Genomic DNA, 14645 nt, shown 5'->3' on the forward strand with positions numbered 1-14645 from the left:
CTTACGTGCACTAGCTATCTCACATTCACAAAATGTATGGGGTTCCAGTAGGATGAGAACAGTATAAAGAAGGGTAAATTCGTATATTTTCTTCTTAATTACTTGAACATCTTCATTCTGGAAGGGTCTGAAAACAGTTAGTTTATCATCTAATGATTGGATTGTGTTGACTGTGTGTAAAATAATTAAGGGTAGGAAAACAAGCATCAACATTTTTATCATTTCAGATAAGAGGTTCAGTTTATTCTGATTTTATGGTCTGGTCATAAGCTGGTTCTTACAGAAGGAAACTCATATTGCAGCTTATTTACAGGGCCTCTGAGTTTACGAGGGAGAAACTTATGTGACTGTCTCCTTCAAGAAATTATAAACAATAGGCACTATAGGAGCAGTTTATATCTTTAGAGTAATCAAGTTAATTTAAATAAAAATAAACATCCAACATATAGTAAAGCCTGATAGGAAAACCTAAAGTATCCCCTCCACTTTCAGAAGCAATGTGACAGCAAATATTATGTTAGCAGTGAGCCACATTCCAGTCACTAATATGAGTGAATAATTCCTGCTGTCAATGGTGGAACTGCAGTCATGTGCCTGTGGGAAAATTATTTTTTAAGGACCAAAATATGATCTTGTAATGCCGCTTGGAGTGTTTGCAATACTTCACCATCTCTTTTTATGAGATTAGCACTAAATATGATATTTAGTAGGCCTTCCTGAAAGAATAGCTGAACTAATATGATTACTTCTGAAACATTTACTTTGTGATACAGTCTCATTTCAAAGGCTTGTTATGATATCTTCTTACCTTACCTACCCAGAGGAAAGTAATGGCAATCAAAATATATAGTACATACAAGCAGAGTATCAGTTTCACTGAAGATTCATCAAATGAGCTCCAAAATAAGTTTTCAATCTGTCTCAAGAGACATTAGAGACACGGTTTTAGTCTGTGTTTGAGAGCATCAGAGACTCACAAGTGTTCTTTGTGGGGTTATGGTAAAAGTGTGTATCCTCAATTAAACAAATTCATATGAGGTTTCAGCTATCTAAGATTAAGTTCATATGGGAACTTTTTTTCCCCACTGATGGTTCATTAAGAGGTATACAGAGTAAAAGCAAATAAATAAAACTTCTTCATTTTGCTTTTGGATACAGGACCTAAATGTTATTGTTTTTTTTGGTTTTTTTTTTTTTTTTTTGGCCTAGCTAAAGCAAACTCAATTCAGTAAAGTCTTTGTATTATCGATCTTGTCAAAAAGCCAAAGGTTTTCTGGTGGCTTTGCAATTGTAATCTGAAATACAAATTCTGGGACTATTCTGTTTGGAACAAGAGAGGCACTGACACACTTTATGGTCTTTCACATTGTCCTGGTTTCAGCAAGGATAGAGTTAAATTTTCTGCTTAATAGCTGGAACAGTGTTGTGTTTTGGATTCAATATGGGATTTGGAATGAGAAGAATGCTGATAATACACTGATGTTTTCAGTTGTGGCTAAGAAATCAAGGACTCTCCATGTCCTGCTTGTGCACAGGTGTATAAGTAGCAGGGAGGGAGCACGGCCAGAGCACCAGACCCAAATTGGCCAATGAAATATTCCATATCATGTAATGTCACACTCACTATATAAAGAAGGGGTGGCTGCAAAGGGGACGTTTTTTTCTTGCTTCCAGGATTGCAACTGTGGGATCTTGGTGTTTCAGGATCACTAGCTGGGAACAGGCTCAGTATCAGTTGGCAGGTGGTGAGAAATTGCATTGTACAATTGTGTTTGTACTTGCTATTATCATTATTGTTTTATTTTGTTTCAATTACTGAGTTGTTTTTATATCAATCTACAAGTCTTCCATCCAATTCCAATTCACCTCCAATTCCCTCCACCATTGCCCAGGCCAGGATGAGTGAGTGGCTCTGTAGTGCTCAGTTGCTATTTGAGCTCAAACCATGACACATGTTCAGCTGATATGAAATGTTTTGCTTCCATGTTGTTCCCGTAGCAGATTTTTGTGCTGCCTCTGAAATGTGGAAGTTTTTCTGAAGTATGACTCATCTCCAAAAAGAAAAAAAAAATGCACACAGGCATCCTTTAATTTTATTTAAAAAATTGACAACTTTATATTTTAGTTCAGCAAGTCTTGCTCATCTCTTTCTAATGTGCCACACTTGTATGGTTGCCTATTACCGCTGAACTAAGACAGTAGCAGCAAGTTGTGCAACACCAGATCTCCTTTGGATCATTAGGGACGGTCTATGAAGCAACTGTCATTAACTTGTGAGGAAAGGAAGCAAAACTGACAAACCCTTATTGACAAACTTCCCTCCATTTGTTCATCAGTCTTTATTAAATAACAAATTTAATATCAACATCCTTGCATAAGGCAAGCCGCTGAAGTCTTTCACCATGAAAATTAATGTGGTTTAAAATTAAACTTGCCTTTGGGTTTCATTTAAAAATTAACATTGTAATCTTTGTATGCTATGTTGTGAAGTGTAAATGAATTCTAGATAATGGAAATAATGAGACATGGGAGCATGTGTGGAGGTGCACTGTAGTTCATGCAGTGAAGTGTTAATTAATGTAACCAGTGCTGAGAAATCACAGAATTTGTTTCTGCTCCTTTTCTCTCTGCTGCAGAACATGAAAAAACACAGAATAGTGATGTGGCAGCAGAAATCGGGGTCTTTCCATGCAGATTATTCACTTAGATTCACTGGAGCAAAATTTTAAATAAACAGTTTCTTGATGAAAATCTATAATTCATTTCCATAGCTGACTGCATTAAAACAAGGTAAGTAGTAAAATCCAGTGAAATCTCACACAGGTACCTTTGAACAGATCCTTCACAAAGCCAAAGCATGGTGTGGATTTCCCTAGTAAAAGAGCATATCTGCTTAAGGAGTGGTACCTTCTTGCCATCATATTCTTGCCATCCAGTTCTCTAAGGTCTGCAGCATTAGCTTGCTTCTGCGACAATAGGCAAAAAGAGTGGGGTCTAGTTATTACTTTAAAAGCCAGGATTTATACCAATTTGAAACAATCTGTTACATTTCTAATTTCAAATTCAACATTTCAAAGACGTGTAGTAACTAACCTTGTGTTCATATACTCCACTTCTAAACCATTTAACATTTTATTTCAGAAATAGGTACTGGTATGAAATAAACACAAAAAGCCCTCACCATTATGTGAAAAGTGACAAAATGTTTTGTCCTTCATTTAAATTCTGATCCGGAAGATTTTCTCTTGTAAGTACCTCTTTCTTCTACTTTCTTATACCTATGAGTAGGTAAGAGAGACATTCTCTGCTCTAGGTTACTGTCACTGTGCTAGGGAATATGGGTTGGAAGTGGCTGAACGGTGAACTGTTAAGTTGTACCACATAGACATCCAAGTGTGTGGAAACAAATGTAACCAAAAATCAAAGAGGTTTTTCTGCCTAATTGCAGAATGATTAAAAACATAAAACCAGTAATAATTTAGAAAAACTGTCAGAGCAATTTTTTCATTAGGATGGTATCTCCTTCACAAGCACAGATGAGTCTTTTGGCTAACCTTCTCACATAGAATCATTTATTTCCCCCTGGGATTAGACCTATGTGCACAGAAAACTTTTTATAATATCTGTGTAAGCAGATTTGAAGTCAACATCTATACTACTGTAACAGACTGTCTGAGGCTTCTGTGGAAAACGAGTAGCTCACACCTCCCAACCACAGAGACAAAAGTGTGTCACTGCTACAACTTTGAATAGTAAATGGAGTCTTTGTCTAAATGACTTGTATAAACAGAAAGGAATTGGATGCTATACTGAAAATGTACATAAAATACCTGCCTTTCTACTGAATACTCCCAGTGACCACAAGTATCTGCAGCAGGAAAAAAAGTTTTACTTCTAAACGACTTTGAAACTTGAGTAGAGGAGGAGCCACCTGCAAGTCACTGAACTTCACTATTGATATTGCATACTTATGTTTGCCTGTATTACCTGAGTCTATTTCTAACATCCAACTTCAGAGAGCATTTGTGTTTCCAAAAGCAAAAATACTAGCCTGATCATAATGCTAATTTGAAAAAATGCAGTCAAGCAGCATCCTTTCTGCCTTGTTTCAATTTTTGTGGGAAGAGAGCTCCTCTCTGCAGGATTAAACAAATTCATGACAAAGAGGTTGTTTCTAATCTGGTTGATGAAGGGATAGGAAGTCTGAAACCATCTTAGTGAATGAACTCACCATAAACACACCTGAAGAAAGTGATCCAGAAAGATTGTACATTAGTGCAGAAAAGAAATGCTGGCCTGTGGATAAAGTGATGAAGATATGTAACTTATCCCTCATTTTTCCTGAGTTAGGAGATAAAGCGAAGTCTGGGGGTTACTCTCTTTAGATTGTATTCTTGAAACTATTTTCATAAAATAATTATAAGCTTTGGAAGATTACCAGATGATTTACACTGAGAAGAACACAGTCCAGAAAGAACTCTGTACGCTTACCAGAAACCTGATTTGATCAAAATTTGCAAATGAAAATACATGAATATTATCTCAATTTCTAAGCCCAGTTACACACATGAAAATAAAACTGAGAAAATTTTTATTCTGAATACAGTCATGATACCGAATCAGCAACTGCATAGTTCCAAGTTCTGTGCATAGGATATTACTATGTACAAAAGTACACACTGGACATAGCCATTCCACATGATGTTTTGCTTTTTGAGAAGAAATCTGGAAAACAGTGAGTTAATTAACAAAATGAAGCAAAAAATGCTATCTAACTGTGTCATTCAGCAGCAGAAAGGAACTAAAACATATAAACAGAATAGGTTTGTCTTAGTCCTAATATGACAAGAGAAAATGTAGTTTTTCTCAGCCACATATAAATCTGGCTTCTCCCTCTGTCCTTTCTAGAACGAAGAAAGTTTTGATTTATGTTCAACCAGAATTGAATGCTCTGTCTTGTGGAAAAGTTTCTTCTTCATGCCTCTCCAGCTCAAATGTTTTTTGCCACTTAATGGACCTGGTCCTTATGCACAGTGAGGACAATCCTACTGGAAAAAAAAATTATTACAGCTCATGCCATGCATCTTGTATTGGCTTTGAACGAACTTGCTAGGGCAAGGAGGAGGTGATTTACTACAAATAGGGGTAGCAAAGTACTACCTGGTAAGTGGCTGGTGTTAACCTCCCTGAGCTCTGTTTTGCCGCAGATAGTTTTAGGGTTTCTCAGGTACAAATAGGAGAACAGCAGTCATCAAACCCTTGCCTGCAATAAAGGCCATTTATGCTGCTTTGACACTACCATACTGGCATACTGTAGTTATAACTGTAATTTACACCTACTTCATCCTTTTTTATGCTTCTGGTGTGCTGTAAAGCCACCTTGGTGTGAATAAGGATCAGTGAGAATTAGATTCCACTTTTAAAATTATTTTTTTCCTGCCTTGTAAGCCCTCATCTTTCTCTTCATCTGCCCTTCTTCAAAGTAGGCATGTGACCATTGTACTATTCAGCGATCTAGGAGATATTTTATGTGATGGATTTGTTTCTGAAAAGCTTGCAATCAACATATAAGCAATTAGAGACAACTATTTCCTGGCACTACTAAGGGCTCCTGCTGTCTGGTTTAGTACTGGCAGATGCAAATAAGGTTTCGGAAGGATCACTGTAAGTCATTCACACTGATGTAGTCCTTTCATTTCCCACAGTGCATTCAAATCCACATGAAAATCTGTCTCACATGATATCGGTAGTTAGCCAAAGCTCTATCTTTGGACCTCTTAATTTATGATAGAAACCACATACTATTTAACAGAAAGAGAAAGAAAAGAAAAGGAAATGCCAAGCAATATCCTCAGAGCCCAAACAACAGGAGGGTTATGTTACCATGATGCGGGAGTTTTAATTATTCTGAGTTTGCGCCTTCAGAGCTAGCCATTTCTCAGCCCAATTAACCTGTCCTATTGTACAGAACATGTAAGGCATAAGGCAATTAACATTTATATCATAAATAAACAATTAAGGAATGTTTTGATTTCTGGTTACATTTTTGTCATTCAAACTACACTACAGCTTCTGCCTACAGGGATTTGATTTTTTAAACACTTCCCATTTCATTACCAAGTGTCTCTTGCCTCTCTTACATCCAGCAATGTATCATATATAAAAATGAAACTATAAAAAAGTGCCAGTTGACCAATGTAATAATCAAAGAACAGAAATTGCAAGCATCCCTAATCCTTTAGTAACTCTTGTCACTAAGTACTGTTTAGTTTCACCAAATCTTTAAAAAAATATTGAGAATGTTTTCTGGTTTTATTCTGGAGTTTATTGTAACTGAGAACAAACCCTGGTTCAGATTTGCAAATTAATTTTACCCCATGCCTTTATTAGCTAATATTTGTCTAGGCTCCGAAACACTACAGTTCTGTTACTGACATGCATTCTCTTTATTAATATTACTGAAAACACTACTGGTTTATTTTTCTATTAACTAGTGAATTTTGTTAGGTATAGGTACAAGGTTTCTGGCCAAGGAGTAGAGTTCCTTACCAGTGATGATTTTGGGTCATTTTTATGGCTCTGATAGTGACTGCCACTTTGATTAAAGCCATAATTTCTTAATGGATACTTATAAAAGGGTTATAATTTATAGGACCCATAGGTTATCATTATTGCACCAGAAATTCATAGTAAGATGTGACTCATGGAATCATTCAGTCTGTTAATGGAACTAGTTAATCACATCTACTAATGTAATTAGCTTGTTAATGACTAGTTAATAATTAGTTAGTGATATATATTCAGGCAGTTTATGGTATTAGTTTCATAATGATGTCCCAGTAGGTAGGTTCATATGCAAGTAGAACCATTGAGGTCAATAGCATATTTCACAGGCTTGAGGGTTAATCTACAGACTTAACATTATACTATAAATCCATGGATGAAATAGAATTGAATGTAGATGAAAGGAAGGCAGGGTTTTAAGATTCTTAGATATTAAAAATATTTGTAACACAATCCAGAGTTGCAACTGTCCAAGGATAAAAATTACTTAGAACTACTATTAGATACTTGGTTCCATTAAATATGTAACAACCTAAAGGACAGTAAATAAGAAATGTAAACCTTGTAATTAATTCAATATATTCAAGCAGGTGGATTACATCAATATTTTCTAGCTTTTAGTATTCTATAGCTATGAAATGGGAATCACAAGTGCCTGTAGTATCAAGTTATCTCTACCCAATCATATATTAAAAGAAATCCACAAATCTTGTAAATTCAATAATTCTCCATTAAATACAGCCTGGAAATTGAAATTCACCACTCTTTCAAATAGTAAATGCAGTTTCCATTATTTTTGTTGTTATTTATATGTAGCACGAAAAATTCCAGAATTATTCCAGCAAAAAACAAGACACAAAACTTTATAGGAAAAATGTTCATTCAGGTAAGAAATGGCTCAGGTGTAAATAATCAGTCTGAAGGAAAAAGCAGAAGTTGTCAGCAGATGACACATGCTACCTAGTTTAATACCATCTTAAAAAAAAAAAGGCCTTACACTTTCATATTGACAAAATGTACATATACACTGCCAATAGAATTAAATAAGTGAATATCTTAGCATATTTTTACCCAGGAGAAAATCTTATTTCTTCTTTTTATAGAAGTTATACGATATGAAACTAGTCTGAGCAATAAAATGGCAAAAGTCCCAGTGGACAGATGATATTTTCTATGAGAAGCTGCCACTGTAAATCATAACAGTTGCAGATTACTGTGTGTTTGTGTTTATTCTCCATGAGCCATATACATCCTGAAAATGGCTTGTATTTTGAATGTAAATTGTCAAGTGTGTGAATTTCTGCTCATGCAAATATGAAAACTTATTTCCTAACCATTATTCAAATTCCTTTTAACATAGTAGTTTTCATTGCTTGCTAAGTGCTTTCCCACACTTCTTCATAAGAAAACAATATGAATGGTGCCCATCTCTTCTTGTATGATTTTTATTTCAAGGCGATTTTAATTGGTTTACAGGTTTTGACAAAATGAATAGAGTACATTTTCAGACATCTGAAAATTCCCTGTATGCTACATATTCTGGAGTCTGCAGTCCATTTTGCAAAAAATCAGTGTTTGTGGGAAAGCAGATGAAAACAGAGCAGTACCTCTCGTCCATGCAGCAATTCAGCAGGTGCCACACTATAGCACATTTGTGAGAAGAACAAAGTCATATCTAGTAGATCAGGGAGGAAGAAGTCTAAAATACTGATGATATTTGATCCAGTAGATAACAGGCTATTGGACCTTAGATAACAAGATGATTCATTCACAAAATAAACACTGCAACTACATTCCTGGTCTGAGAACTTCAAAGATTGGTGTATCAGAAATTTTTCCTCTGTTCAGTAAATTTATCTCAAAAACTGGTCTGGTTTCTCTCTGACTCTGAAACAGAAGTAAACAAGATAAAAAAAAAAAAAAAAAGTGGCCCCTGTGCTGTTGTTTATAGCAATAAGTACTGTGTTGTGAACACACAAATACAGTGTTCAGTTTGACCAGTGACAGGGATTTATTTTGCCTCTGACTTTTCCTGTGAGGAAGAAATGATGAAATGGTATTCCATCTGGTTAAGCAGTTATTCTGTGTCTTCTTTCCCTTCTTTGTCAGATCTTCCAGGCCTAAGCCACTTTATCAGTATCCAAAACAAAGTATAAAGAATGGCTGCATTAATCTTAGCAACTGAAATATTAGTTTCTATTAGAGTATGCTGACTCTGTTCTACAAAGTGACTGATTTTCTACTTGTCTTCCTGTACTCTGAAACACCAGACAAATTACTATGGAATATCAACCTTAAAAAAAGCTGCACATTAACCTGGCAAAGATTTTGGATATCTGATTCATCAACCAACAAAAAATACCAGAAATAGGAGTTTAATCTTAAAAAAAATATATATATTATATATATATAATCATATAAATATGATCTGCAAAGAAGCTGTCTTAAACTTTGCAAAACTTAATGTTACTTTAACTATTTTCAAAATAAGTTCATAGAATCATATAATATCCTGAGTTGGAAGGGACCCATGAGGAACGTTAAGTCTAACTCCTGACTCCACACTGGGAAACCTACAAGTTATACCATATATCTAACAGTGTTGTCCAAATAGTTCTTGACCACTGACAGTCTTGGGGCCATGACCACTTCTCTGGGAAGCTTGTTCCAGTGCTTGATCACCCTCTCAGTGAAGAACTTTTTCTTCATATCCAGCTCAAAATGCAGATGGCCAGGTGACTTGAAGATTTGACTTTTAAGTGATCTTAGTATATGTTAACTTTACCTTTTGCTTGATGGTTACAATGTTTGTTGCCATAAATGGATCTTGGTTCAAAATCTATTTTACCTCAGTGAAAAAGTTCCAGTTGCTTTCAATGAGTTTTGGTCAAAGCTGACGCCCAGGAAGACACTTAAGTGCATATTTCATTCATGGGATTATTCCCATCAAAGTCAAACTGAAAATAAAACTGAAGTCATGTTTTTGTACTGAACTGGAACCTTGTTATGTCAACAGGTGTTCTTCTAAACATTAATTTATTAATAAGGGAAATGGAAATTAACTATGTTTAGCAGAATATTTGCTACATTATTGTGAAAACTCATTTCTTCTAGTCCTTAAGAAAGCTCCTCAGATAAATCAAAAAATAAATCCAAGGATTTTGACATTAGTTGGCTCATGTTGTAAGACTACCTCAGGGCTGTGAGACTTCCCTGATTTACAGTTACATAATTGAGAGCAGAGCTGGCCTTTTATCTTAAATTATCTCTAAGAGACTGCCAAATAAGATAGCTCTTCTAAATCAACATGCTTGGGATTTACCGTACCGTGACCTGTATAGGCTGACCCTGGACTTCCAGCCTGTCAGGAACAATCATTGGATGGGAGCTCTGGGTTACGGGGTATTCTGAGAGACTTTTTCTCTAACCCTGGGCCTGACATATAGCTGGAATCAGGAGTGGAGATATTGAATCCTACATTATTTATTAACTTTCTGTTACACATATTTGGATTGTTCAAATTCTTGGGGCTTATACTACTTTCTTTGAAATAAGTAGATTAGTTAGTTTATCTACATGCATTTGATTTACAGATGAAACCAGATTTATTTTCAGTGACAGTATGAGGAGCAGATTCATTGATAACTCTTAATTCACTCTCTCAAGAATTTCTTATCACTTGGCCCCTTTGAACGTAAATTACATATTAGATTTCTTGCATTCTGTCCCAGACCCATTCAGAAAATACTATGCTATTTCATTATTTTTACTTCTCAGCTAAGGGTTCTCTGTTCTAAGGGGTCTAAAAAAGACATGATGTCTCCCGTCAAACACCTAGCATTACCTTCCAGATGTTGGAAAATGAGTATGATCATGCAAAAGGAATGTTAAACTTAATAGACTGAATTTTAAATTTTTATATGAAAATATTTTAGAATTAATGCAAATTTAAGTACTTTTCTCAGGAAAATGTGCATGCATACAGGTTGTTACTTATTGAAGATAATGGGAAATTAGGATGAATCAGCTAATGGATATGTCAGATAATAAGGTTACTGCAAGATGTAAGGAGGGTGCTGTCAGAAATTTCCAGGCGTCTTTTCACAGAATGAGCCTGGAATCAGGAGGACTCACAAGAATCTTCCATGTAAGACCTAATTCTGCTCTAGAACTAGTGCAAATACAGTGTATGCAAAGTCCAGGTATAGAGAAAGTCTATGAACCTGGAGTTATGAGGAACTAAGACTTAGCATCAACTTTTGTATTCAGCTGACATTAAAAGTAATATAAGTGTGTGTATGTAGAGTAAGACATGACTTAAGAAAGTCTGACTAACTCTACATTTGTGTTACCCATAGCTCACTCCATTATTTCTGCATCCAAAGCATGCGTGTGATCCTTGCACAACCCAACTGAATATCTGACAGGTGATCAAAAGCTGTCAGAGTATTTCTGTTCACTTTGAAACTGTTTTGTACTTCAGTTTGACATTTTGAGTAGCCAAATTCTTAAAGTGAGAAAGTGCACTCAATTTTATCCAGTTTTTATAGTTTTTTATAATTTTTATCCACAAAGTCTATCTGACAGTATGAAGAAAATACAATAGAGTAAACAAATATCCACAGGTGTTAATAATGTCTAATTTATATAGTTCAGATCTTCAAAAGAACTGCAGTGGGCTACAACTTTTAATTAATTTGAAATGTTAGCTTAATTACATTGTTCTGAAAATCCTACTCTTAATACCTCCCATCAGAAAAGTTGAATATAGTCAGATTCCCAATGCATTTTGTTTACTGCACTTCTCCCTTCCTGACATATATTTTTACAGTATTATTCTGTCCCTCTCTTCCTTTAAGTTAGGGGAGAGTGCTTTTTCAAGGAATTGTCTTAGTGTGTTACAGAAAGGGACATCAGACTCTTAAATAATTTGATCTAGAAGCAATTTTCCAGGTGAACTTCTACAGTATACTTCATCCTAGGCATGTGACTACTGGTAAAATCAAATTGTGGATGAAAATCTGGGCCCTAACATACTTCAAACTTTGAAAAGACAAAGGAAGTGCAATTGAGATTGAGCTGAGAATGATAAATTTAGCCCTGATATTACTATAGCCCATCAAGAAAAAGTGGAGCTTTATTGTTTTGAGTTCTGATCAACAATGCCACTTGATAAAGGCTAAAGACAAGTTTTGCAAAGGCCTCTGCCCTCACAATGTAAACTTTAAGAATGTGATGCAGAGTACTGGCAGTTAGTTCAAATTTCCAATGCATTTGCGTTTCTCTTTTGGGTCATGCACACAAGTGGTCTCAGATGGTACTGCACTGCTTAGTTAATAGTCTTGGGGGTCTCATGGTCTAATCCTCCATGACTGTCTGAAGCAGGGTGAGGAATTTGGCTCTCACACATGCAGTCTAAGGAGTCAAAAATGTCTCTTCCTCTCTGCTGAACTGGATACAGCTCCCTTCATTCCTCAGCACCTTGTATAGAAGCTTAATGTTTTGGCTCCAAGTGTCAGCCACTTAATTGATGCATTGCTGAACCTAAAGGTTTTGACAGACAGACTCTGTGAATCTTAAGCTGACCCAAAGGCAGTTGCCCAAACACCAGTCAGGCTCAAAAGAATTACCAGACTGGAACATGTGTCTCACACTTATCAATACAATCTCAAAACAACTTCAATGCAAGAGCTTGTGTCTTAATTATAAACCTGCCTTCCCTGCGCCTTTGAGATGAGATGTGAGAAGTATCTCCAAAGCAGCTGAGCACAGGAACATGTTCAGTTCCTCTGCCATGTTCTCAGAGCAGTAAACTCTGTCTGAAGGACTGACCGTGTTACTGGAAGTAGAACTTCTCAAATTGCCATGGATTTATGCAGGCTTTGAGACAGAACTCCATTTTAACAAGCAATATAGCAGATTCCTCTGATGAAAAATCAGTCATGCCAAACTTCCCCTTCTCCTCACTGCTCCAGAGTTGTATATGTCCCAGATCATTTGGATTTACTTAAACTAAATATATGAATTATAATATTAGCTATCCCATTAAGAAATATGTCACACCATTGTGGCATGACTGGAAAGTGGGAGTGCAGTGACATCCATAGTGTCTTCTCATATCCCAAGGTCACCACCTTTTTATTCTGAATATAGGCAGGACAAAATGCTCAGTTTTCCCAGATTTTCTTTTGCCAAATGGGAACTTTAAATCCTCATTAACATTTAGATCACATGACATACGAAGAATTGTAAACCACAGTGAAACTTCATTATTCTCACTATTTGAAACAGCTGATTTTGTAGGACTATTCAACTAAGTTTGCACAGAGCACTGAAATGTTGCTTATATCTGTTATCATCATGATCACCATAAAGTGTTATTAGAATGACTTCTCTCCTTTATCTCTCTTTGAAGCTCAGTGGTACAGAATCCAGGTTGTTAACAGATGTCATGCCTTGGAGCTTGATTGTCACTGCTTTTGGTTATTTTGAACTGGGAATTTAGTTGCTGAATCAGGGTTTTTTTTCACAAGTTTGTGGAAAATTAGTGCTATTTAGTACTGAAAACATTTATAGAAGACAGTATTCTCAAAAATAATGAGAACACTATAAGGATATAATTATCATCATCAAAAAATGATATAAAGTAATATACAAAACTAGAGTAAAACTAGAGTAAAAAACAGTTCTAAATAAAATATATTTGAAGAGTAGTTCAGTAATTTATTCAGTCATGAAATGGTGGTGTTTTGGTGATATATTCAGTTGTTGTACTACAGCATTACTTTTGTTTTAGATTCCACTGGGCTGTCTAAATTCACTGTTGTAACTTACTGAGTAGGCATACAGTTTTCACCATTGAAATGACAGTGAGGAAAAAAGATTTTTCTTTCCCTTGTTACTGATGTTTAATTTGAATTACATTAAGAATATTTTTTCTTTGTGACCCTGAACACTAAGAGTAAACAGCCAGATACATTGTGGTCTTTTCCCCCTCTAAGTTGCACATGATTATATCCTCATTTATGGATCATTAAAGAATAATAAAGCCTTTCATATGCACTAATAGACAGCAAAATAAAGATACTGTGCTACTGAGACAAAGGCTAGGTAGTTTAAGAGGACTCATAAGAAAGAAATAATAGTAAACTCTAGTTGGTATGACACTAATAAGACAAGGTAATACATATGGACCAGGTACCTTGGGAATAGATTACAAAATCTAGGAATAAGGAATAGTAATGTCTTATAATTCATCTAAGGACATTAGTCTCTGCGTGTAGAATTTGCTTCAGAAAGTAAAAATCCATGCCTTAAAATCTAAAAACATAAGATTATACTGTAGAGTTTAAAGGCAGCACCTTAGCTAGAAAATGTGGGGGCAGGTATTGTAGTAATTAATGAATTAAACTAGGCTACTTGCAAATACAGTGAAAAAGCAGATTCACCTATTATGTAAACTTTTCAGGAATGCTTTTACCATTTTATGTTACACCAGGAATAGATTGTCCAGAAACAAACACCCTGATTAGAGAAGAAGACCAAAATAATCTAAATTCTGTATATACACACATTCTGATTAGGCATAAAAATAAAACAATTCCTACTAATTAATTATTTGGAGGAAAAAAATCTTTGAAGTAACCTGATGTTACTCTTTTATGTAAATGAAAACTTTATCACTGACTTTCATAATTTACTTATTAATATCTGCAATAAATTTTGAAACAGGCTTTCAATAGAAATAGAACAATACCATTTTATGATGCTTGGAACATCTAATTTTATACTGTTTTGATGTTCTTAACAAAAATATGTCAAAATTGACAGTCTGCTACAAAGATGTAATTATGAGAACACACAAATTTCTATCTGGAAAAAAAAAATGGTCTCTCAAAAACTGTCATCATCTGTCTACTTGTGTTTTATTGTGAATAGGTGGAAAATTTTGGAATCCATCATGGTGATTTTATATTTGTTTTCCTTAAGCACTTTTTATTAGGTAGAATTCAGCTGTATTTTGAGAAAATAATCTTGACTGACTAGTAGAAGTGATGATACTACAAAATAAATCTGAGATT

Source organism: Tyto alba, unplaced genomic scaffold (assembly GCF_018691265.1).
Source record: "Tyto alba isolate M040663 unplaced genomic scaffold, T.alba_DEE_v4.0 Super-Scaffold_6, whole genome shotgun sequence".
In the NCBI taxonomy this organism is placed as follows: Eukaryota; Metazoa; Chordata; class Aves; order Strigiformes; family Tytonidae; genus Tyto; species Tyto alba.